General features: G+C 43.6%; 1 protein-coding gene across 1 annotated transcript in view; it reads left to right on the top strand.

Annotated features, from left to right (window-relative positions):
• ENOX1 (ecto-NOX disulfide-thiol exchanger 1) overlaps window positions 1-24,167 on the top strand; it is a 299,647-nt gene that overhangs the window by 207,602 nt on the left and 67,878 nt on the right. The window lies entirely within an intron of this gene.

Raw genomic sequence — 24,167 nt, 5'->3', positions numbered from 1 at the left:
TGCCTCTGGGGAGCTCTGGGTTGTTTAGGATTCTTGGATCATAAAGGGCAGGGCAGGGTGTGGGGAGAGGTGATGCCCTAGGGGTCTGCGCAGCACCTCCTTAGCACACAGAAAGCACTAGCGCAAAGGCAGCAGTTATGATTTCCATTTTCACTAGTCGTTAGCTGGATGCACAGCGATCACTGTGGCAACACATCTTTAATATAGTTTTTAAATATATGTGCTTATCTAAGAGTCATCTTTCTACCTTACCCGCTTTGAGTGAATCCCCACAACTTGCCAGTTTGAGCCCCACTGCAAGGAATTCTCCTGACTTTAAAACCCACCCTCAATCTGCCCTCTGTCCACTTTATAAGTCAGAAAAGCATCGTCTCCCAGGCAAGTCAACAGATAGAGGAGAGGGCTGGTCTCTCATAGGTCATTGCTTTAGCACTCCATATAGGGGAAATTATTTCTGCAACAAACAAGAATATAAACAGTCTTAACAGCCTTAAGACTAGCATAAAATTTTTAGAATTGTCTTCAAGTTTAGCCAAGAAGTTTCTAACCCTTCTTCTTTTCATCCCTGAAGCACATGTTCACTGACTTCCCATGGTTTCTCGTGAGTTCATGGAGGAAACTTTAAGGGCAGGGTTCTGAAAAATGAAAGAGCCCGGGTGACTTTGTCTGGTTGTTTCTTAGCCTCCCCTTGCCTTGCATGTGAGTCACAATTTAATATTAGAGGTTTCACACGAAAGGAAATAATAGCTTGTATCCATGGTAACATGGTAGCCTTAACCTGATCTGAAGCTGGCAACAGAGTTAACCTGTCTCTGCCACAGGGAGAGTCAGGTTGCCGGCTTTCGTTTATATCTTTAGGTATCCAAGACAAGCATACCCGTATTTGAAATTCTTATTTACCTTCAGGTTACCACACTGAATTATTTTCTTAGGTCGATCGAGGTAAAATGTACACACAATAAAAATACTCCTGTGAGGGTTCTGTGAGTTTTGACAAATTCATACCGTCATGTCACCATCGCGACCACAATCAATATATAAAATAATTCCATCACCGCCCCCCAAAGTTCCCTTATGCCCCTTTTTAGTCCACCCCACTCCCAGCAATCCCTGATTCGTTTTCTACCCTCATGGTTCTGCCTTTTCAGGAAAGTCATATAAGTGGAATCGTACTGTGTACAACCTCTAGAGCCTGGCTTCTGTCACTCAGCATAACGAATTTGGGATTCGTCTGTGTTGCTGTATGTGTCTATTGTTCGTTCTTTCTATGCTGAATGGCATTCCGTGGTAAGGAAGAGCCATGCTTTGTTTATCTAGTCACCAGTTAATGGACATTTGGGTGGTTTCCTGTTTGAGGCCAATATGAATGAATCTGCTATAAACATTCACTTACAGGCTCTTTGTTTGGACATAATTTTTCATCTCACTTGGGTAAATACCTAGGAGTAGGATTGCTGGGTCATATGGTAAGTGTGTTTGACATTTTAAGAAAATGCTAAACTGTTTTCCTAAGTGTCTTCCCATTGTGCTTTCCCGAGGGTTTACATGAGAATTACAGTTGTTCTGTGTCCTTATCAGCCAGCACTTGGAATGGCCAGTTGGTTTCTGTTTTATTTTACTCTGTCTTTTTTAGCCACTATAATATGCGTATATTAGTATCTCGTTATGGTTTTAACCACACCTGAATTTAAACAGGATCTGTATTTTTATTCACAAGGATAAGTCAGTATGTCATATTTCTAAATAACCAACTTAAAAATCAGAATTCTTTTTGAAGCCATGTGTAAATCATGTTGATAGGACTGGTAAATATTTAGATGATAAGAGGATACCATTATAAGCTGCTGGTTATAAAACTGTGAGTGACTAATGATAATTATGTCAGAAGGGTCCCAGCTGATGCTGTTTAATGCTGTTAGCAAATGTCATCTGAAGACCAGCTGTCTTAGGCCAGTAAACCATTAGCCCACGTAGAACTCTCTAACTCACTTGGCTTGCCATTATTAAAGACCAGGGCTAGTCAGCTGTCTAGACAATTTTCAGCAAGGGAGACCAGGGAAAAAAATTGGGGGAAAGAGGACTATTACGACCAACACCATTTTAGAAATTAAGTAATTGGTTTTTTTCCCTTATGCTCAAAGAGGAGTAGATGTGGGATTCTCTGTTTGTGTATTACAAAAGCTAATCTAGACTAATTTTATAGAAGAGGACAGAGAAATACAATAATGTTACTTTCTTAAAATACAAAGTAACCCCAGCTAGTTTTGCCAAAAGTTGGTCAAGGATTGGTCTTTGGAATATATATTAAGAAATAAATGAAAGTGTGTTGAAATGAGAACATCAGTGAGTGCATCTATCTGACCACTTAAGGAAAGTTAAGCATCTCTTGTGAAATCTCCTTTAAACGATTCAGTTGCTTAGTAAGTACATTTTTAGAGATAGTGAAAAGTTTGTGTTCGATTCCCCTCCTGATTTCATATGTAATGAAGTCTCACGTGTACATGTCAAAGTCAGGATCATTATTATGGCAGCAGGAATCATATCAAGGATTGCGATGATGATGGCTGTGCTGGAGATGGTGACTGTGGCGGGGATGGTGACTGTGGTGGGGGTGCTGGCTCTGCTGGGGGTGGTGGTGGTTTTGATCATCAGAAAACTTTAGGGCAAGACAGGTAAAATGAACTTACCCAAGACAACTTTAGATAATTTCTTCTTAATTTCTGAAAAAAAGCATGTCCCTTAAAAATTTTGAAAATCCTAGAAAGGCCAGCAGCCCACTGCTCCCAGTGGCCTTCACAGGTGATGCTACAAAGAACTGGGGTGCGGGCTTCCCTGGTGGCGCAGTGGTTGAGAGTCCGCCTGCCGATGCAGGGGACGCGGGTTCGTGCCCCGGTTCGGGAAGATCCCACATGCCGCGGAGCGGCTGGGCCTGTGAGCCATGGCCGCTGAGCCTGCGCGTCCGGAGCCTGTGCTCCGCAACGGGAGAGGCCACAACAGTGAGAGGCCCACGTACCGCAAACAAAAAAACAACAAAAAAAGAACTTAGGCGAGGTGCTGCAGACAGATAACATGGATAAATGCAACAGGGATAACTGTTCACTTGTCATTTCTGTTTTCACTTTCTTTCTGAAATGCCCTGCAGTCATATAAGGGACCTACGAGGCTGATGCTCTGTGCCCATTGTCCTTTTTCTCATATTATCTGTTTAAACTTTATCTTTTATCCTTTCCACTGAAGTTTCTATTTGATAATTGTGTTATTTTATTTGCAAATGTTATTTCTGTTCTTTGTTTACTGTCTTTTCACACAGTCTTATTTTTTGGTTGCAGTATCTTCTCAAATCTTTTTGAGAATACTAATTAGAATTTTTAAATTCTTATTGTTCCTGAATCATTTCTATTTATTCCAGGACTGGTTGTTTGGTTTCTGTGTCTCCGTCAGTCTCTTTCATGCTCCAGGTTCCTTCTCACGTGAGATAATGTGTGGTAGCCTGTTTGTATCGGGGATGAAGGGCTGGGGTCACTTTTCTAGGACTCCGTGTGGCTTACTGATGGCTGAGTCCAGGTCACCTCCACAGCTGAGTCTTTCTCCTGCCCGGTGGCTCACTGACTGGCAGACTTCATTTTGAGGAGATTTGGGAATTGCACAAAGGCCAGGGTCTGTCCTACACTAAGAACTCCATGGAATTCCCTTCCCATTCGCTCTGCTCTTTTAAGTTTAATCACTGACAGACATTTTAATTGCCTGTGGAGGAAGGAAAAAGCAAAAGCAAACACACATGGACCAGGTCTGACATTTTGAACAAGAACCTGTTTCGGGGGCTTTTAGCTTAATCCAGTTGTTGAATGAATCCTTGGTTAGCATGGTGCCCGGGGAGGGGGTGGGGGAAGAATATTACATGTTATTCCGGCTTTCCAGAAACAAGGGAAGGGAAGAACAGTGAGCACATTTTCTGAATGTCTAAGAGACAGGAACATAGGAACATAAGGCAGAATATTTTGGAATATAGGCACTTCAGACTGAAGAAGCAGATCCGCAAATTAGAGGGGTTTAAGGGTGGAGAAAAGGAAGGTAAATAGTCTGGAAAAGGTGACAGGAAGAGGCTGCAGTATGTAATAACAAGAGAGAAGTTGGATTTTTAAGTGGGTTCTTTAAAAATTTGACACAGGGGTGCTTCCCTGGTGGCGCAGTGGTTAAGAATCCACCTGACAATGCAGGGTACACGGGTTTGAGCCCTGGTCTGGGAAGATCCCACATGCCGTGGATCAACTAAGCCCGTGCGCCACAACTAGTGAGCCTGCGCTCTAGAGCCCGCACGCCACAGCTGCTGAGCCCGCGTGCCACAACTACTGCAGCCCACGCACCTAGAGCCCATGCTGCGCAACAAGAGAAGCCACAGCAATGAGAAGCCCACACACCGCAATGAAGAGTAGCCCCCGCTCTCTGCAACTAGAGAAAGCCTGCACGCAGCAACAAAGACCCAGCCCAGCCAAAAATAAATAAATGTATTAAAAAAAAGTTCAAAAAATAAATGTATGCATAAAGACATATTCACACACATATCTGGAATTTTTACGAGCTGTGGCTGCAGAGACATAATCCATGTTTACTTTATTTCAACTTACCCAGATGAAGTTTCTTTCTTTCTGAATAGAAAACAACTCACAAGGCATTTCCCACATTCATGTTAAAAGTCTTTGATATTTTGCTAGAATCAGAACAATCATAAAAACATGTACGTCTCTCAGATGTGGCTTTCCATAGGTTCCAGGGCAGGATATCAGGGTTCACAACGCTGCTTAATTTGGGGTGTACCGTGGTTGTCCTTCCTTAACTACCCCAGAGTTTGTCATTTCCTTTTCTACCTGTTCTTCAACCAGTGCCTTGGGATGATGCATTGTAATAGCAGCCTGCGTGACGGTGATGATAGTATTTAGAATTCGGTGCCCTTCCCTCTGGCTGCTAAACGCCAGCTGTCTCGGTGGCAGCACGTGCATTTTCTAACATTTGCAGATCACCCTCCCTGACACTTCTCAGAATGTCTGTACCCACTGCAGTGTGAGACTCTTGAAGGGATGGTTGGGGACATTTGGAACGAGACACAGTAACCGGTGCTCCGGTTCTTGGCTCAGGGCTTCACATTGCAAAGCCCAACCCGTTTGAAATGATCGCACCTGACATCTGCTTAGGGGCTTAGGAGTTACTAAGGCACGTTCCCATTTGACTCCAGACAAGATACAAAGGACTAAAAGTGAAGCTCACGGAGAGGAAACCGCCCTGAGTTTTTAGCAGTTTCAAACAAGGGAGGACCATGGGCATCTTGCCGTTTTCACTGGACAGAGAGAGACCTTCAGATAAGGAAGGAGATACTCTGCCTTCATGGACGTGAGCGGCACCGAGCTTCTGCCCAAGAAAATGAAAACACCAAAGCAGTAGGAGGGAGAGGGTTTCCAGCTTGGCTGTTTTCTGCACAACTGTGTACAAATCAGCCTCTCTGAACCTCAGGTTCTGCATCTGGAGAATGGACCCAGCCAGCCTCGGTCAGCGTTCGTGGCCATAAAATGAGGTCACCTATGTGAACGCATTTGGAAAAGCTGTTCTGCAAATGCAAACTGCAATCGCCACATTCCTGGGGCCAACGTGAAGACACCTAGAGGTTTAAGAGTAGGCTCAGGACTTGCAGAGTAAGTCTGGACAAATCCAGAGCTGAGGTTCCTGACCCTGGGGTGGCCAGTGCTGTTGCCTCTCTGCCCCTTGCAGCTGGAGGACCTGCTCGCCCCAGCTTACTCTCAAAAACTTCTTCTTTACTCCACTCCGTGCTCACATCTCAGGAGTATGAGCTTATCCCGGCTTCTCAGGTAGAACTCGAGACCCGGAGATGACGGGTGACTTGGCCAGGGTCCAGCATGGTTGCGGTAGAGTCAGATTTCCAACCCAGGCCTGCCTGACCACGACCCCTGCATTCCCTCTGTCACCCCGTAACTCCCCACCGTGGACCAGGTGGAGAAGTGGGGCTTCAGGACCACAGTGACCAGGGGAGCAGGACATGGGGCAGCTCTACCCTTCCGGCGCTCCTCGCTTGCGAGAAATATTTTTGGCAAAAACCCATTGCCTCTTTTCTGACTCTGTCACAGCCCTTAATGTGGTTTTTACGTTAGCAGAGTAAGAGCTAGCAAGAAGAAAGTAACACACACGTGGCTTTTATTTATTAAATTTGAACTGTGAAAAGAAATCTCTTCACTTCTGAGACGAGAAAGAGAAGCCCTAATAGAGTTTAATTCTGGCAGGCTTCAGCTCGCCATCAGAGCTCCTGCTCTGCCCGTAATTAACTTGATCATCAAATGCATCCTAATTAGTAATCGTCTCTTCTGAAAGCAATGAGGTTAGCAGATGAACGCATGTGGGAGCCAGGGGTAGAAATAATGGCATTGCCCTGCAGACCATTAAAATCGCTTGGCTTCTACCTTTTTTCGCTTTCCCCCGTGTCTGCAGTAGAAAATATGGACCCTTGGGGGATTTGCAGCCATTCCCAGGATAAAGGAACTTGGCTTTTCCCGCACACTGTCAGCCATAGTTGGTAGATGACCTTTGAATGACCCTCCCCTCCACCACCTCTTTTAGAAATTGCCTCCAGGCCAAGAGTACCAGCTTTATAGTGAAATGGATCTTTTCTTGAACGCAGCAAATCAAAATGGGCTTTGGCCGCAGACACGTACTGTTTGGCCATTGTCGTATCTCCCTCCAGCCACGGACACTAAAATGAATCCTTGTGTTCTGGCCTTGACTCCGTTTCTCTATAGTCTAACCATGCAAAGAAGCGGCCTCATCCACGCTGAAACCGTGAACCCGGCTGCACACATGGCCGCCTGTGTATAGCAGGTGTCACGCTCCCAGCCAGACTGATGTAATTATCCATCATCTCCAGTTGGGCTGCGGTTGCGAGGGAGTCGTGCTCCGGGGCTTTCTCCGTGCAGCTGGTTAGGAGAGGAAACATGAGGATTAGGAAAAGCAGCCCATTTCCTTCTCATCAGAAATGAAGGCTGTGAAGAGAAAACAGGGAGAAGTGGGGGGGGGGGGGGTGAAAGAATACAACATGGAAACAAAGAGGAAGGAGAAGAATGACTCAGAGGGAGAAGAATCCTTTTTATCTGAGTAAGAGAATAAACAGAGAGGCCGAGAAGCGTAGGTGGGAGCTGCAGTTTTTCTGGGTCCAGGTTTGTCATTTTGATTTTTGTTTTATTTTTCTTCATACAAAAGAGTATATGCTCAATGCAAAAACACTTGGAAACCTAAAAGAAGCATATAAAAGGAAACACATCATTCAGAGTGTCACTACCCAGATATAACTGTGGTTAACATTTACATATATTCTTTCAGTCTCCTCTTCTCTTTGCACATAAACATGTAGTGTTATCAGTTTTAAAGATCAACCAATGGGCTAGCCAGACATAGTCAGTTAACGTTTCTGGACTTGTAACCAAAGAGTGGAATTGGGAATTCAGTACCGGGATGTTAGATGGTTAGTTAAAGCCTAACTTTTCTCCTCTGTTTAACAAAGCACCCTGAATAGTCATCAGGGGAAGCTTAAACAAATTTATTGCCCAATCTGGTGCTCACTTTATAGACCACCCACTTCACTCAGTTGATCACTGAAAAGACCCTGCCTCATGAAGTTCTTAACTTGATGCGACTCCCTCAGTTTGGTAATTACCTCTCCAGCTTTGGTGCTTTCTGTTTCATCTCTGTATCTCGCTCTCTTACTCTCTCGCGCTCCCTCTCTCTCTCTCTCTCTCTCTCTCTCTCTCTCTCTCTCTCTCTCTCTCACACACACACACACACACACACACACACACACACACACACTAAGTAAATGGCCACAGCAGCTTTATTTTCTGGAAGTAATTGGGGAAGATAAAAAAGGAGAAAGTATATTTGAACTCTGGTTGTAGGTTTCCAAGGAAGCGGCATTACAAAATGGTGCTTATAAATGAAAGACGAGCAAAATGACACTCCACACCTTTATTATCACCTTTTTCTTCTTTCGTTTGTTTTGTAGTTTATTGTAATTACATCTGTAAGTTATTCTGCTGTCCCCCATGCATACACATTCCATTTTTTATGTCCTCCACCACACCACCACTTTAATTTATTTTAAGCCGGGTATCACTCAGGCATTCCGGTCAGAAGGCTTTCATTGGCAAGCACCGGCACTCTCATTCACGGTATTAGAGAAATATGTTTTCGCCCATGATTTGCATTTTATCCTAAGTCATTTCCTGAACCAGTGCAATACACATTTTTCAATCATTTAAATACAGAGTGGGACTCTGCAATTTTGTCCTTCACTAATTCTCTGTGCATCTTGTTTTCTTTTCTCCTGGGTTTATATTTCTTCCCTAGGGGTTTGTATTTCTTCAGTGCTACTCACAATTTATTTCAGGAAGATCTTGGTAATGACCTAACTGTAAAGTCCATAAAAAAGCTGTTGTGCTGAGTTTCTTTTTACAATATAATTTCCCAGGTACTGCTTCTATTTATCATTTAGGGAGAAGGAGAAAAGAGGTGTTTGTGATGTGGTTTCACCGCTCGACATCGGGTAACATGAGCTCACGTAGATTTCTGAGAGTGGCCAGGTCACTCAAGGAGCACTCCGAGGTCCGACCTTTCCCTCATGGGTCCTTGGGTCTTAGTTGATTGGTCAGGTCTTTTCAGTCTGCTTTTCTGCCCAGCTGGTGATTGATGTGCTTAACTTTAAGTCCACGATTTGCTGGACATTTCTCATGGTCCACCCACAGTATAAAAAGCAAGGTAGAATGTGACGATAATGGGAATTCTGCTTTACATATAAAATTTGGACTGGAGATGGGCTCAATTTCACCACTATTTTGACCTCAAGAGAACTGCAGAATACAGACTGCTGAAGCTAGGAGGGGCATTGGTGAGCCCCTAGACCAGCCCGCTTATTTCCTGATTTTAATCAAATAGAGTTTAAGTCACTGAGCTAAGCCGTATCCCCCCCACCCCCGCAACCTCCCTTCTCACCCCCGCTGCTCATGGCTCCTGATTCCTGGTCCTTGGCTCCTTCCTGGGCCTCCACATGCTTGCATTCTGAGACTCTTTTCCTTTTACATTCATTTATATCGATCTCCTAGCCCCCTGAAAACTGAGGTGAGACACAGGGGCTATGATTTCCCCCCAGCACGTTAAATAACTGTTAGTTTCTTTTTTCTTCTGATATTGGAGAAGAGACTAATTCTGGCACCTAAGGCCAGTCTTTCATGGCTAATTTAGTCATTTATAGCCAACAGCTCTCTGAATAAACAGATGAAGAAAAGAACAAATTGTTGAGTCGCCACACGTTTTATTCTCAGCTATTGAAAACTGTAAACCATCTTCCCTCATTCTTTTTTTTTTAAGAATTGATTGATTGATTGATTAATTGATTGGCTACGTTGGGTCTTCGTTGCTGCGCTCGGGCCTTCTCCAGTTGCGGCGAGCGGGGGCCACTCTTTGTTGCGGCGCGTGGGCTTCTCATTGCTGTGGCTTCTCTTGTTGCGGAGCACGGGCTGTAGAGCCCAGGCTCAGTAGTTGTGACTCACGGGCTTAGTTGCTCCGCGGCATGTGGGATCTTCCCGGACCAGGGCTCGAACCCATGTTCCCTGCATTGGCAGGCGGATTCTTAACCACTGCACCACCAGGGAAGCCCCAACTTCCCTCATTCATAATCTCTGCTGCTCTTCCTACTCATGCCTGAATACATAATAATCTCATCTCATTGACTGAATAGAACCAGATTTCTGACAAATCTTTGTTGAAGTGTAAGGATTGATGGAGCCCTTCTGTCTTTAGGGGTCATGAATTCTCTCTGCTGGTATTAGATGCTAAGGGGCTTATTAGTCACTGATGTCATCTGGTGTGGCCCCAGGGCTATGAAAGAATGACTACAGCCTTGGGAAATAAGCTGTTTTGTTTTTACTTATGCTGAGTGTGTGTACGTGCAGTCACAAATGTTTCTGTTCAGACAATGTTTTCTACTATCCAAATGCTTTAAGAGCCTTGCATCCTGGGAGTTGACATTTTTGTCACGTTTATCAAGGAACCAAGGCTTAGAAAGAGTAGTAAGAAGACTCCAAACCAGGCAATAGAGTACTTAAAATTTCTTCCTGATTGTTTTTCCTAATCTTTTGAAAGTGAGATTACATCACACGTTGATACTTAAAGGACAGTGGCAACATGCCAAGCCTACTTTGAATGAAAGACCCTAGGAGATGTCAGGGAGTGAGGACATTTTTCTAAGCAGCTCTGCCATTCCCTTCTTCTTGCTGTTCCTGCCGATGTTTGCAGTTGATGAAGCATTTACATAGCACTCAGCTCCTATACTCTTGATTGGCAGGACCTGTACAGAAAACTGTACTTTTCAAATATATGTGGGACATTTACAAAAATTAATCCCATACTAGACCTTAAGGCAAGTCTCAACAAATTTCAAAGGGGTGATAATATTTTCTGATCACAATAAAATTGTTAGAAATCAATGTCAGAAAAGATAACTAAAATAAATTCTATATACTTAGAAATTTTAAAACACACATCTAAATCCACAGGTCTAAAAAGAAATCAGAGTTTTAATTTTAAAATAGTTGGAAGTAGTTGATTATTAAAATACAGCATATTAAAACTTGTGGGATGCAGCTAAAACAGAACCTAGAGGAAAAATTTTAAACTTTTAAATGTCTGTTTAAGGAAAGAAGAAAACTGGAAACAGGAATGAGCATCCAACTCTTATTACAAAAAAATTAAACACAAAGAAGGAAAGATAAATAAAAATAAGGATAGACATTACTAAAATAACAAAGAGTCATACATTAGAGAAGATCAACAAAGCCAAATGTTGCTATTTGAAAAGACTAATAGAATGGAAAAATTTGGCAACACTGATCATAAAGAGAATAACTTAATAAACAATGTTTTAAAAGAAAGTGAGTTATAACTATAGATGTAACAGAGATTGAAGAACTATGAAAAAATCAGGAATAGTTTTACTACAAAGTTTTAAACTCAGGTGATATAAACAAATTCCTAAAGGAAGAAAAGAAAACCTTATCAAAATTAAATCAGGAAAAAATTGAAAGCCTGGATGATCTCATAAAAATATTGGAGTTAGAAGCTTAAAATCTTACATCAAAGCAACAGATCCAAAATGGATTTACTGGAAGGTTCTACCAAACATTCAAGGAAGATTATGCCAATCTTTTGCAAAATTGTTCAGAGAATAGAAAAGGAGGAAATGCCTCCCAACTAACTCATAAGGCTAGTGTACCTAGTACACTTGATATCAAAACAGGACAAAGGCAGTAAAAAAGAGGGGTGGAAATTACAGGTCAGTCTCACTTATGAACATAGATTTAAAATTCCTTTTTAAAAGCTAATTTAATCTGGTATTTTATAAACCACCAAACTGGATTTATTTCAGGAATGCAAGGTTGGTTCAATGTTGCAGAAGTCTATTAATAGATACAATCCCATTAACAGGTTAAACCTGAATAATACAGTCTTTTTAATAGCCACTGAATATCCATTCATAATATGAAACTACAGAAAAAAATGAAGATTGTAACAACTTGGAATAAAAGAAGACTTTCATATCTTGTTAAAGATTATCCACAGTGAACTCAGTGGCAAAACAGGTGGTTTTCTTTAAACTTCCCAACGTAATTCTCACATAATCCTTCTTAATCCTGATATAATCACTTGGACTAGAATATAACTGCTTTATGTCACTTACTTGTATCATGATTTACATTTTCAAATTATCATCAGGAAGTAAAAATCACTGCTATATAGAGTCTATTGGCAGTCCCTAAAAATGTGGTTCTCCGTGTTCTTTCTTTTGGTAAAAAATGAAAGTCATCAAGACTAATCTTGGTGTTGATTTCCCTATTTCTAGAATGCACACGTAACTAGCTGTGTATCACACAAGGAGATCTTTCCTGTGCCATCATTGTTAGAAACTAGCCTTTCAACTGACTTCAGCAAAACCTGTGATTGAAATTTTCATTAAAAGGACATGGGTAGGCTTCCCACATGTAATGTTGAATTGCATGCAATCACCGATCTCAAGTTGAGGGATTGCTAAGGCTGGAGGAACACATCATCACGGGGTAGATATTAAGTGTAGAGCTACAGCTTTAATTTCTCTTACTTTTTATACCTTGGGACCCTTTTTTGCTGTTATCATTCATGGCCATGCTGACACAATTTATTGTAAAGGGTCTGAGCGATTCAGCTCACTTCTTTAGTGCTTCCTATGTTTAATGTCGCAGAAGCAGAGAAGATCGGTTTAAAATGGTAATTTTCTGTCTGCATCCTTGAGATCTATGCAAAATGGGTGGTGCTCTATTTTATTTTACCCAATGGATCTCAGCCCCAGATATTAAGAGTATGTGGCACATTTCACAATGGCAGTCAGTCTCTGTTGAGCTTTTCTCTTGCAGCTGCTGCTACTGTTGCTGCGGTTTTGTTTTTTTCCTTAAAGACAGTCTGCAGTTCAGGGACTGGGCAAACCTGAGATAGTCCAGAGGTTAAGTAACTGCCACGGAGACCACCTGCAGGTGGTTAAAGCCCCTCAGGGAGACTGTCCTTATCTGGTGAGGCCTTCACCTGTCTCCCCAGGGCTTGGCTCTGGAACAGGGAACAGGTGAAACTTGGAGACCTCCACGAGGTTCTGGTTACTCTGAGACTCCTAATGAGGGGTCCCAGACCAGCCCCAGTGTATTAAAATAACGTGGAGACTTCAGGGAACGAGCAGACATCCTCTGCCTCACACCTTCTCTGTGACAGACGAATGTGCCCATTATTTGCAAACCTTGTTGCAGAGTCACTAAAGATTCAAAGCACTCAGTTCAGGGACAGTCCTCCTCTCCTCACCCTGCCCCTAGATGTCTGAGTCTCCTAGCCATAAAAACGTCAACTTGCGCTAACAAAGGAAAATTGGGAATATTGTTATTGAATTAGCTTCACTCAAGTTCTACCATTAATCAAGAGTTGGGCAACATAGGTGATGACCCATGTCCATCCTTAGTCAGACATCTGTGGCTGATGTAGAGAGAGAACTTTCAGCTGTATTTTCTCTCTTCATTTACATGTTAGATCATTACAACTTTCTCACCAATTAGGATTCAACTAAAAGCTCTCAAAACCACGTTCTTACTCTGTAACCATTAAGTCAAAAGCCGCTTTCCTAAAACTGCAGTCAAGGTGGTCACTGATGATGGTAGTATCTGTTACTGATGCCAGAGAGAGCATGGTTTGGCTCTCCACGGGCTGAACTGAATTAGCCCCAGATCACTTTGCATAAGCCAACTCCAAAGATGGCCACGGGATTTTGGTCACAAGTCACCCATAAAGGGTTTTCTAGCTATAAGCTCTGATCGTGACTGGGTTATAAACCCTGCAGAAAACGAACAAATCTCTTTTGGCCTCTGGGGCACAATGCAAGACCCAGCTGTGCAATTAGGTTCTTGTTTGAAGTAAATGGGCCAACCTGGCTGGAAAGCATGTTAATATTTTAAATTTCTACATTAACAGCTGTACATGTGCCCAGAGGCTGGGGTGATGACCACCTTATATAACTGCCAAAAAAAAGTGACAAGAATAAATAAATCCCAGCAAATTGGATTATCATTTGCAGTGGAATTGCCAGCAGAGGCAACAGAAGGAATATCACTGATTTATATTCCTACCTCAGCAACACATGTGACACCTTCTCTTGGGAATTGCATGAATGGTGTTAATTCAAGTTGGCTGGCCCTGTGTTTTGAAAATTGGCTGAAGGAGGACGACCAGCATGGCCAGGATGGGACTGAAGAACAGACCTTCCGCTATGAATATTAATCCCCAGGAGTGCCCACTCATGTAAGGCCCGCTCACTTGACCTTAGTCTGTCCATTTTTGCAAAGAGGATAGTAACAGCCCTTTCATTTAACTTAGTACCCTTTGCCATTAAGGAGCCTCACATATTAATGGATGTTCTTTAGTCTCATAATATCCCACTCATGAGTATTGCCATCTTTATTTAACATATGAGGAAAGTGAAAAACAGGAAGTTGAAATGACACTGCAAATCACACTATTAAAAAGAAAATCATCTGAAGAAGAGAAAATAGGTTTTTGAGTCTTCTAAGCCACTTTTGCATCTTCTTTTCCTGCGTTCAGTAAGCAAGACATTAATTGATGTGTTGCTTTGCAAATGATAAATCATTCCTCATGAGAAAGTTGTGAGGGAAAGAGGAGACCAGAGCAGTAAAGTGGCTTGTTTGAGGTCACACAGCAAGTCAGCGATAGAGCTAACCATGTTAACCTTGAAACAATGACCTGGGGCTTATTTTTTTGCCTTTTCTCCAATCCTTGGCTGTATTTCTTTTCATAATAATGTTGCCTTATTGGGGTATAGTGTATCGTGATAAGTAACTCCATTGGATTATACAAATGCCAAAGGGTATCTTGTCTTTTACACAAGGCCCTCCCAGGAGGATAGCCAAGTAAAGGAAATGGTCTCTAAAACCAAGTCTGATGACACATTTCTCCCCTCCCAAGGTCATTATCTCCTCTCCTGCCCAGACACTGGGCTGCGTGCCAGGGGTGTGCCTAGTGTAACTTGACACTCCGAGGGGGTCCTTTTTTAAACATCCTCCTCTGCTACAGGACAAAATTATTTTCAGTAATAATCATGAAATGAAACAAGTAATAATAGTGGCCAAGAAAGAAATACAGTGAAATTTTTCTTATATTGAATTTCACATATAATTATGCCTGTAAAAAAATTTTTAAGTAAAATAGTACAATGTAAGGAAAAAATCACAACTCTCTATTAAATAATTTTTTTAACCCACCTAACAGTTTGCACTTTGATCTTTTGATTATAGTTAATATATTACAGTCTGTAAATAATTGTCCAGTAAATACATGAATCTTAACAAACCCAAATGCAAAAGACACAATTTAGGCAACTACTAATAGTACCACTGATCTGGTAACATTTTCTTGATCTGTCCTTTAGTTTTAAGGCAAACAGTCAACAGTTTTGAAAGAACTCATTTCAACTTGTAAAATATTAAAATTCAGTATAAATATGTAACATAAGAACTAAAATTTGCACTCAACAAAAATAATACAACTCATGGTTCTCACCATGTTTCACTGTTTCAAATTTTAGACATAAAAATTCTTTAAGAGGTCCTGTGGAATGAAGTAGCTCAGTTCTAGCTCTCAGTCCTTGCGATAACTGTGCCACCATTGTTTATTTCGAATCTGCTGTAGAAATGTAAGAATACATGTAGTGCTACAGGGATTGGAGACACTGTGTCTGAGACAAGCTCAAAATCCAAAAACTGGGTGTAGCTGAGTCCTGTGTGAGCATATGGGGCTGGGGGAGGGGGAGGGTGGGAGCAGACTGTGATACTGACATTTTCCAAATTCGTTTCTACATCAAGTATGTTTATTAAAGGGTAAGAAGTGAAACTGCTCATTTGAAGCTTGCCCATGTATATTGACTCTTATCAGTAACCACAGCAATTGGTTAGGCTTTAGATCAACAAAGGATTTTATCACTGATTATGTTAGAATTGATGGTGCACGCTGATAATCAGTGGATGGACCTTCATTTAGTTTGATTACCATTAAGTTTTGTGCAGTTGCACCTGCTTATTTCCTGCCCCGAGGTTGACAGCTCCCAGAGCCCCGCCCTTGGAGTCCTTCCACTGCCTGCAGACTTAGGCCTCCAGATCTGCACCTCAGTGGTTACCTGCGTTACCCAATTCTCGGTCACTCTTGAAGTCTTACATTTATCGCTTCTGCTTCCCTTCGGGAATTTTGCACAGCTCACGGAATTCAGGGATTCTTCCCTTACCCTGCAGCGGGGGAAACACCAGTGTTAGGGGCCAGCCTCAGAGAACCTGGAAACATTCCAGCTCCAAACCCTTGCTCTCCGGTTGTATGCTTCCCCTCCAGAGAACCCATGGCCCGTGGCCTCCCTTCGCCCACGTCCCGCGAGATCTTGCTCCAGTGTATGCACACCATGTGTGTCCTCGGTCAGGCCCTTGCTCGTCTGTTCAGAGAAGGGAACCCCTGTCAGAGCACACCGCCCTGGGTGGGTGGCAGGGTGCCTCATGTCTCAGGGACCCCCTTGAGGATCCACACCCTTGAAAACACTTACTTCTGCCTTCTCCCCAGTCTCCCAGAGCTGTCCCAGGCTCCCAGGGTACCAATAGGCATGACCCCAGGGTTCCTTGTCTTGACCTCTTGGAGGGCCAGCCCTGTCAGACCTGCACCTGGGCTGTTTGTCTCTGACCGACATTAGGATCTTAACAGCAGGGTCAGGGAACAGGGCCAGGCTCCTCCAAGCATCTCTCAGTTGTAAATGAAACCTGATCCCATCACGAGTAAGAGATTGCCTTTCTACCTAGCAATGAGAATGGCATTTAAAATTCAATATCAGAAAAGATATTGATGAGATTAAGGGCCTGAAGGAATTGATTTATGAGGAGAGACCCAAGGAATTAAATATGCATAGCCTGGTGTAATAGGATATTAGGCCCTGAGCACAATTTCATTCCTGTGATCTGGTGTTCCTGCTATCAGTCATCTAAATGGTGGGGTTCTCTCCAGAAGATGTTTCTCCCCCAGGGGTCACTGAGCTGTTGGCAGAGAGGGAGGCACTGGGATGGATAAAACAGGCCACAGGCTTAGTCACCCTTGGACCTTGATATAAATTGAAGCGCAGTTTCATCCGCAGGTAGAAGCAGATGGCATTTAAAACAAGAATAAATTTGGAGTAGTCTTACCACCTCGTGTGACAAAAAAATTCAAACTAGTTCAATTCCATCTTTTTTTTTTTTTCCCAAGGAGAAAAGTGAACGTTGTGAGTACCAGGTAGTAAATGACTGTCCTTCCCCTGAGCCAGGTTTCTCTCCTTTCTCAGGAATACTGTTAGATGTGTTGGCCTTTAGGCAAAGCCTTGCTCTTAGGTTGTGATAATATGCACTTGATTTTTTACATCTCAGGCTTTTCCCAGCAATCAGGGATTGGCTCGGGATTCAGTGTTAGAGGTGAGGTGGGAACAGGCAGACTTCAGCAGTGGGACCTAGCGCGGCTGCCCTTCCTAAGTGGTTCTGAAGTCTGTGAGAAGCAAAGCCGGCCTGAAGGGGTGGAAGGTCTGGAGAGCCTGGGGAGAAAAGCAGCAGAAGCAGGGAGCTGTGTTTGGGTAGCAGGATCTCACCAAGGAGGAAGGGACGAATGAGCGGATCCCCTCACCTTGTAGCAGGACAAGATGAAAAGGATCCGGCAGCACTGGCCACCGGGGGGGTTCAGATAGCAGGCTGAAATACACGGAGTAATGGGGTTGGAGACAAGGTGTGCAGACATGGTGATGCTGGTTGCCCGCAGGCGTCGCCCCATGGTCTGGACATTAAAACAACTGCTGATTGGTCTGTCCAGACATAGTCACACCCACCCTGGCCTTTGGTGGAAAACTGTCTTTGGAAGCCAGCAGACCTCATTTCCTTAGGCGATATCCTACTGGCCTTTAAAGGCTTATCCCACTAAGTAGGGCATCGAATTTATAGCAAAGTTATCGAGATGGAATAACATTTATTAAAACTGAATCAAAAGAGCAAAAACACATGAAAAATTGACACCGTATGGGCTCAAATATTTCCAGACCTCAAGCATTAGTATTTGGTGGCTCATTTCTAATGAGTAGAGAACAAGTTCTGATTCAAAGTGGATCCCCTGAGCTCATGTTCTCCTAACACCTGAACTGATCCCCAAGAACCTCCTAGGGAAACCACATTGGTTGGAGCCACTGTTAGAATATTTTGTGCCACCCTAAATTCATTTTAGTGGATAGGCTAGCAGCCTTGTGACCCAGCATCTTGAGGATAGTCTACTTGGTTTCCTCCGTGTCCTGCACACTGTCTAGCCCAGCACTGTGTACTTAGGAGATAAGTGATGATTGAAAGAATGGATAAATGAACGATTGCTTGATTGATTGATCATTGAATATTACTGGATTGTTTTAAAAGAACTGAACATAGAGCCAGTCGCTGGGGAAATCTTGAAATGAGGGGAAGAGGGAAAGAGAGAAAATGTGTGTGTGTGTGTGTGTGTATAGGTGTCAGTCACTATCGGTATATATTATATCTACCTAGTGGCACGAGTTCACGTGACCTGCCACCACCATGAATTTAGAAAGAGTCTCTTCCACCGCCATGGAAGACACAAAGTCAGATGCTCTCAGTTTCATGCCACCCAGCAGCTCCATCCCCAAGCAGCTCACCAGTCCTGCAAGAGATTCCTGAGGCGGCACCATTCAGTGAGCATCAGCTTGTCATGAGACGTTGCTGGTGTTCTTTCGTACAGAGAATCTGCTCCATAGTCTGGGGCTTTCATGGAATCTAAGCTCATCTGATATGTTAGCTATATAAAGACTTGACCTTAGTGACAAAATTATAGAATTTAAGGGAAAAAGACAAGGAAAGGGTTACAGTTTTTAAAGGAAAGTGAAATCCACCACAGCACTCACAGAAGGATACACAAAGGCACGTCTCCAGCAGCCTCGGTCTTAAGTGCAAATGGTGAAGGCGTAGGTAGAAGTCATGGCTAGGAAGGTTTTAAGTCTGGCATGTCCTGATTTCCATTTCCAATTGACGGATCAGCGTGGTTGTCAGGGTAGAAACCACAGTTTGAAGTAGGAAAATCGAGTTGTGCAGGTGGTAGGTGTTTCCCCGATACCGTGGCCTCGGATACAGGACTTAACCTCTGGGTGCCTGTGAATCGCCCATCTGTAAAAATGGAAACGTGACCTCACTTATTCCGGGGCTCCAGATAACACTGGTTGCTCTTCGGATTTGTCAGAGAGAAAGACCCATTACACACGGAAGTCTGCATCCCCAAAGAGCATTACGAATGATCCTATTAAATCAGTGGCCTGGAAGTACGAAGATGTGTCAGGTTCGGCGTTTATTTACCTGTTTTTGTCCGCCAGAGTGTTTGCACTTGATTGGCCTATGGATAATTGCCTAATTGGAACACACTCAATTGTAGCCACCAAAAATGTAATAGTGCATCTGTTTAATGCCACACTTCCCAGTGTTAAATTAAAATTATGCTGCAGTCAGCCGGTCCAACCGAGAGACTCTTCTGATTAAGTTCTAGCTGCCTGTGAACTTCTGTAATTGAGGCACTCTGGAACTTAAAAATTCAAACTGGAAAGAATAGTATACAGTCTCACAGATTTCAAGTGAAAAAAGACCAGAAAGGCTGACTTAAATTATCTAGTTGCAGACTATCTCATTGTTTTTATAAGACATCTAGTCATATGAACAATCACAGTTTTGAATCCCCACGGTTTTGAATCCATAAATGTTAGATTCGTGAGTTTACCTTTTGTAAACAAAAGCAACAATTCATTTGAAAGAATGCAGAAAATAGCCCAGGGGTGTTTATTTTGTTTTTCCTCTAGTGGTGGTTTTGGTTTATTTGTTTGCTTTTTGGTGGAACATGGGGAAGAAATTACATAATAATAAATTCACTGATTGGATTTTCTTAGACTTTTAAGAAATATTCCCGGGCTTCCCTGGTGGCGCAGTGGTTGAGAGTCCGCCTGCCGATGCAGGGGACACGGGTTCGTGCCCTGGTCTGGGAAGATCCCACATGCCGCGGAGCGGCTGGGCCCGTGAGCCATGGCCGCTGGGCCTGTGCGTCCGGAGCCTGTGCCCCGCAACGGGAGAGGCCACAACAGTGAGAGGCCCACGTACCGCAAAAAAAAAAAAGAAATACTCCCCTATAGATTGAGGATGGTATCTAGAACTTCCAGAGTAAAGAATCAAAACGTCTTAAGTGCTATTTTCCTCTGAAGATTTCATATACCCATATGTCTAGAACAATAAATTACCCAGTGATAGATCCTCAGGTAGTTGTTGTTCTCGTTTTGGCTTTTGTGTGTGTGTGTGTGGTTTTTTTGTTTTTCTTTTGTTTTGTTTTTTTGCTAGATCGTGGCTTAATCTCATAGAATTGGGGAAACCAGAGCAAGCATTCATTCACCTCTTTACTCATTCGTTCATTCAGCACCTGTCGTGTGTTAGAGATAACCCAGTTATTGACCCTACCATTGGTGGTTGTAGGCTAGTTGGGGAGATATCTATGAAATGTAATATATCATATAAAAGTGCTTTTGGAGCATGGAAGTTAGAACAGCTAACTTTGCTTGGGTGATCAGAGGGGGTCTTTATTGAGGAAGAAACCAAGACCACTGCTTATAGTTGTGCAGGTTTTGCCCTGGACAAGGGCACCAGGCCAAATGGGTGAAAGGGGATGAAATCAAGCCCCTACTCTACTGCCCAACCATGTGCCTTAGTGAAGGGTCCTGTCTGCCTAGAGGATGGGGCTCTTTTCTATCGTATAAAGTCATCATATGGATTGACGTCAGCCCGAAAACATTCTTTAAGCTGGCTTAAAAAATGAATAGGAATCTGCCAGGCAGAATTCTGGGTAGTGAGCTTTTCATAGAGTCATGAAAGGACCTAGCATGTCTGGGGAAGGACGACACAGCCAGTGGTTTGGATTTTATCCAGTAGAGATTGGGGGATCGATGGTATTTTTTAAGCACGGGAGCACTTTGATTCAATTTTCTCAGGAGTGTAGGGTGAATGACAGGAGGAAAAAGCAGATCCAGAAGAGAGATGCTCATCCTAAACATGACAGTGAAGATGGTTGGAGAGAAGGCAGAGCAACGGGCAGAGAGGTTGTGGGCGTGATGAAAGGGCGGGCATGGACCTCAAGGTTTTAACTCTGGTTACCAGGGGAATAGAATTAGCCTTGTGGGGGAGGGGTCACAGTAAGCACAGTTTGGAACACTGTAGGGAAAGGGTCTGGTGGGCAGTAGGAGGGGCGGAGGCTGTGAGGTCAGCTTTGAAAAGCAGGAGCGTAGGAGCCGAGCCCATGCAGTTGAAGCGATGGGTGTGAACAGGATCGCCTGGAGAGAGAGGACATGCCAAGGCAAACAGAACCTGACATCCTAGTTGGCAGTTAGAAAAGCGTTAGTGACTTTAGTAAGAGCAGAGTCTGAGTAGGGTACTCTGGACAGAAGCAACGTTGTAGCAGGATTAAATAAGCATTTAAAGAGACAGTGGTTTTCCTTCCCAGCTGCATATTAAAATTATCTGTGGAGGTGTTTTTTTTTTTTTTTTTTTTTTTTTTTTGCGGTACACGGGCCTCTCCCACTGCGGAGCACAGGCTCCGGACGCACAGGCTCAGCGGCCATGGCTCACGGGCCCAGCCGCTCCGCAGCATGTGGGATCTTCCTGGACCGGGGCACAAACCCGTGTCCCCTGCATCGGCAGGCGGACTCTCAACCACTGCGACGCCAGGGAAGCCCTGTGGAGGTTTTTTAAAAAAATATTATTGCCTGGGTCCGTCCCCTAGATATTCTGAGTTAATTGGTCTTCTGTGGGACCCAGGAATAAGTGTGTTTGAAAAGTTCTCCATATTTAAGAACCACTACCCTTGACTCTCCCTTTAAGAAGTGTCAGTAAACCTCAAAGGCTGGCAGACATGTGAGATGCATAAAACCCCAGGGGGTCAGAGAAGTATGAGATTTTTCAAAGATGAAGAATCTTTTTTTAAAATATATATAAATTAATTTATTTATTTGGCTGCATCGGGTCTTAGTTGCAGCACGCGGGGTCTTCGTTGAGGCATGCTGGATCTTCCGTTGCGGCTCACGGGCTTCTCTCTAGTTGTGGCATGCGGGTTTTCTCTCTCTTGTTGTGGCTCGCGGGCTCTGTAGTTTGCGGCACGCAGGGCTCTCTCATTGAGGCACATGAGCTCAGTAGCCGTGGAAGGTGGGCTTAGTTGCCCCATGGTATGTGGGATCTTAGTTCCCCACCCAGGGATCGAACCTACATCCCCTGCATTGGAAGAGAGATTCTTTACAGCTCGACCACAAGGCAAGTCCCAAGGTGAAGAATCTTGATATTATTAGACTGACAGAGGTTAGAAAGTTGGATAATGCAAAATGTTAGTGTGGGTGTGGGGTACAGTAACTCTTATAGCACTGGTGGGCGGGTAGGCTGGTACAGCCATTCTGTGATGCAGCTTTGGCACTGAACTCCTCAGGCGTGCCCCATGACCGACAGCTCCATTGCTGGATATGCACCAGGGCAAGTCTCCCACAGGTCCATAGGGACAAGCATTAGCATCTCCCACTACAGCCTTTTACAGGGGGAGGAGAATTGGAGATAATCTGAGTGGCCTTCACTGGGAGAGTGGAATAGGTATAACTGAGTGGACGTACCCTATAAAATAGTATGCAGCCACCAGAAGCAATAGTTAGATATATATACATATCAACATGGAGCTTAAAAACATAGTAAACAAGAAAAATGAACACTATCACTTAACATACAAATGCATACTCTCAAAACAACAGTATATATTTTGGAAAAACACATTCAAATAAAAAAGAAACCGTTGAAAGCGGTTGCCTACATACAAGAAGAAAAGGAACTGGGGATGATTCCTTGGAATCACACTTTTTTTTAATTTAAAAGTGTGATTCCAAGGAACAGTGAGAACGGATGGAAGCTTACATGGGAAGTGAGGTCAGGGGAAGGGTGTGTGTGTGTGTGTGTGTGTGTGTGTGTGTGTACACGAGCGCACACACGTTTTAATAGCACGAAGCAGTGTTGTAAACGTGTGGATGAAATGGCAGACTCAGTGGCGTTCTCACTTCCCCTCTGATCTATTCACAGTGTTGGTAATAACAGCTGAGAGTTGTGTCCAAGTGGTTTTCCTTTCTGTGTCCTTTCCCCAACTTTAACTAAGTTCGTTTGTTTGCTCTTGTTGCTGTTCTTACTAAAGCAGTGTCTGCTCCTTTACAGACATACCAGAAAATGACAAGCAAACCTAACAGAAAGATCCGTAAGCCCACTCACCCAGAGACAGTGTCCAGGTTCATTTCTACGAATAGTTTGCAAAATTCAGGGAAACCCTTTCATAGCCTGAACTTTTCATGTGGAGAACAGTATAGTATGAGTTAATTCTATGTCCAGAGACACTTGTGCAACTTCACTTTAATGGCTGCATGGTGTTCCATTGTACAGATGCACCATCGTTACTGTAGCCAGTCCCCCTCTGCTGGACATCAGTCGTTTCTAAATTTTGCTACTTCGAGTGCTGCAGTTGAGTGAACATAAGCTACCTATGTTTGAAGACAATTTCCTGTCCTTCATTTGGCTCATTTTTAAAGGAGGTTTAAGGAGTGGATTCGAAATGGTCTAATGACTTAAAAATCCACTCGGCATCGTGGAAGTCGGAGCACCAGATCCTCTCGGAACTGTTCTGGGGCTGGTCATGAATGAGAATAAAGAACCAGGGTCATTCCCCACTGTTTGGAAATGGTCGTTTTCATTACTTATCATGGTGCCAGAGCACAATATGGCCCCCTGGTTTCTGCACTTTAATCAATTGGTGCACAATTGAATCACGTAACATGTGAAGGGAGCCCGTGTGGGTTGTGTGTATTGCATCGTATGTGAGTATGATACGGGCAGGTGGTAAAATAAGGGGCGCTGAGTGTTTTGAAAACTGCAAGGAAATCACTGTTTATGCTGGGGGACCAAAGCAGGTTCTTAAATCTACAGCCAGCACCGGACGAGGGAACAGGACACGCAAGCCCGGGGGTTAAGGCACAGTGTGTTTTTCTGAGTACTTCCTCCCCGACAACGTACCGCAAAACTAGCAGTTTTGAAGATTTAATTTAATCCTTCCACTTGGCAACTTTAAGCATCAGGAATCCAGTGACAGTGTTTATTCCGGCCTTGATAGTTCAGACCTGGCCAGGCAGCTCTGCAGCCAGCTTGTCCAGCCCCAGAAGTCGCAGCCTTGGTGTGGAGACAGCTACCCTCGTGGCAGGAACGCACTGATATTCTCGTATCGTCAGTGCAGCACTTGTCATGTGCAGGAGCAGAAGAAACAGACTTCCGTCTTTGCAAACTAGCCCTTTGTTGTCAAGAAGCTCTGAATAAGACATAGCTGCTTCCGGGGCCTGTTTTGAAGCTCTTGAATGTGCTCTGCAGCCTGTGTATATATTAGCACATAACCATGTTCCA

This window comes from Grampus griseus (genome assembly GCF_964374135.1).
Source record: "Grampus griseus genome assembly, chromosome: 18".
Lineage (NCBI taxonomy): Eukaryota > Metazoa > Chordata > Mammalia > Artiodactyla > Delphinidae > Grampus > Grampus griseus.
Note: the sequence above shows the minus strand (reverse complement) of the source record. Positions and strands in the feature narration are given on the sequence as shown.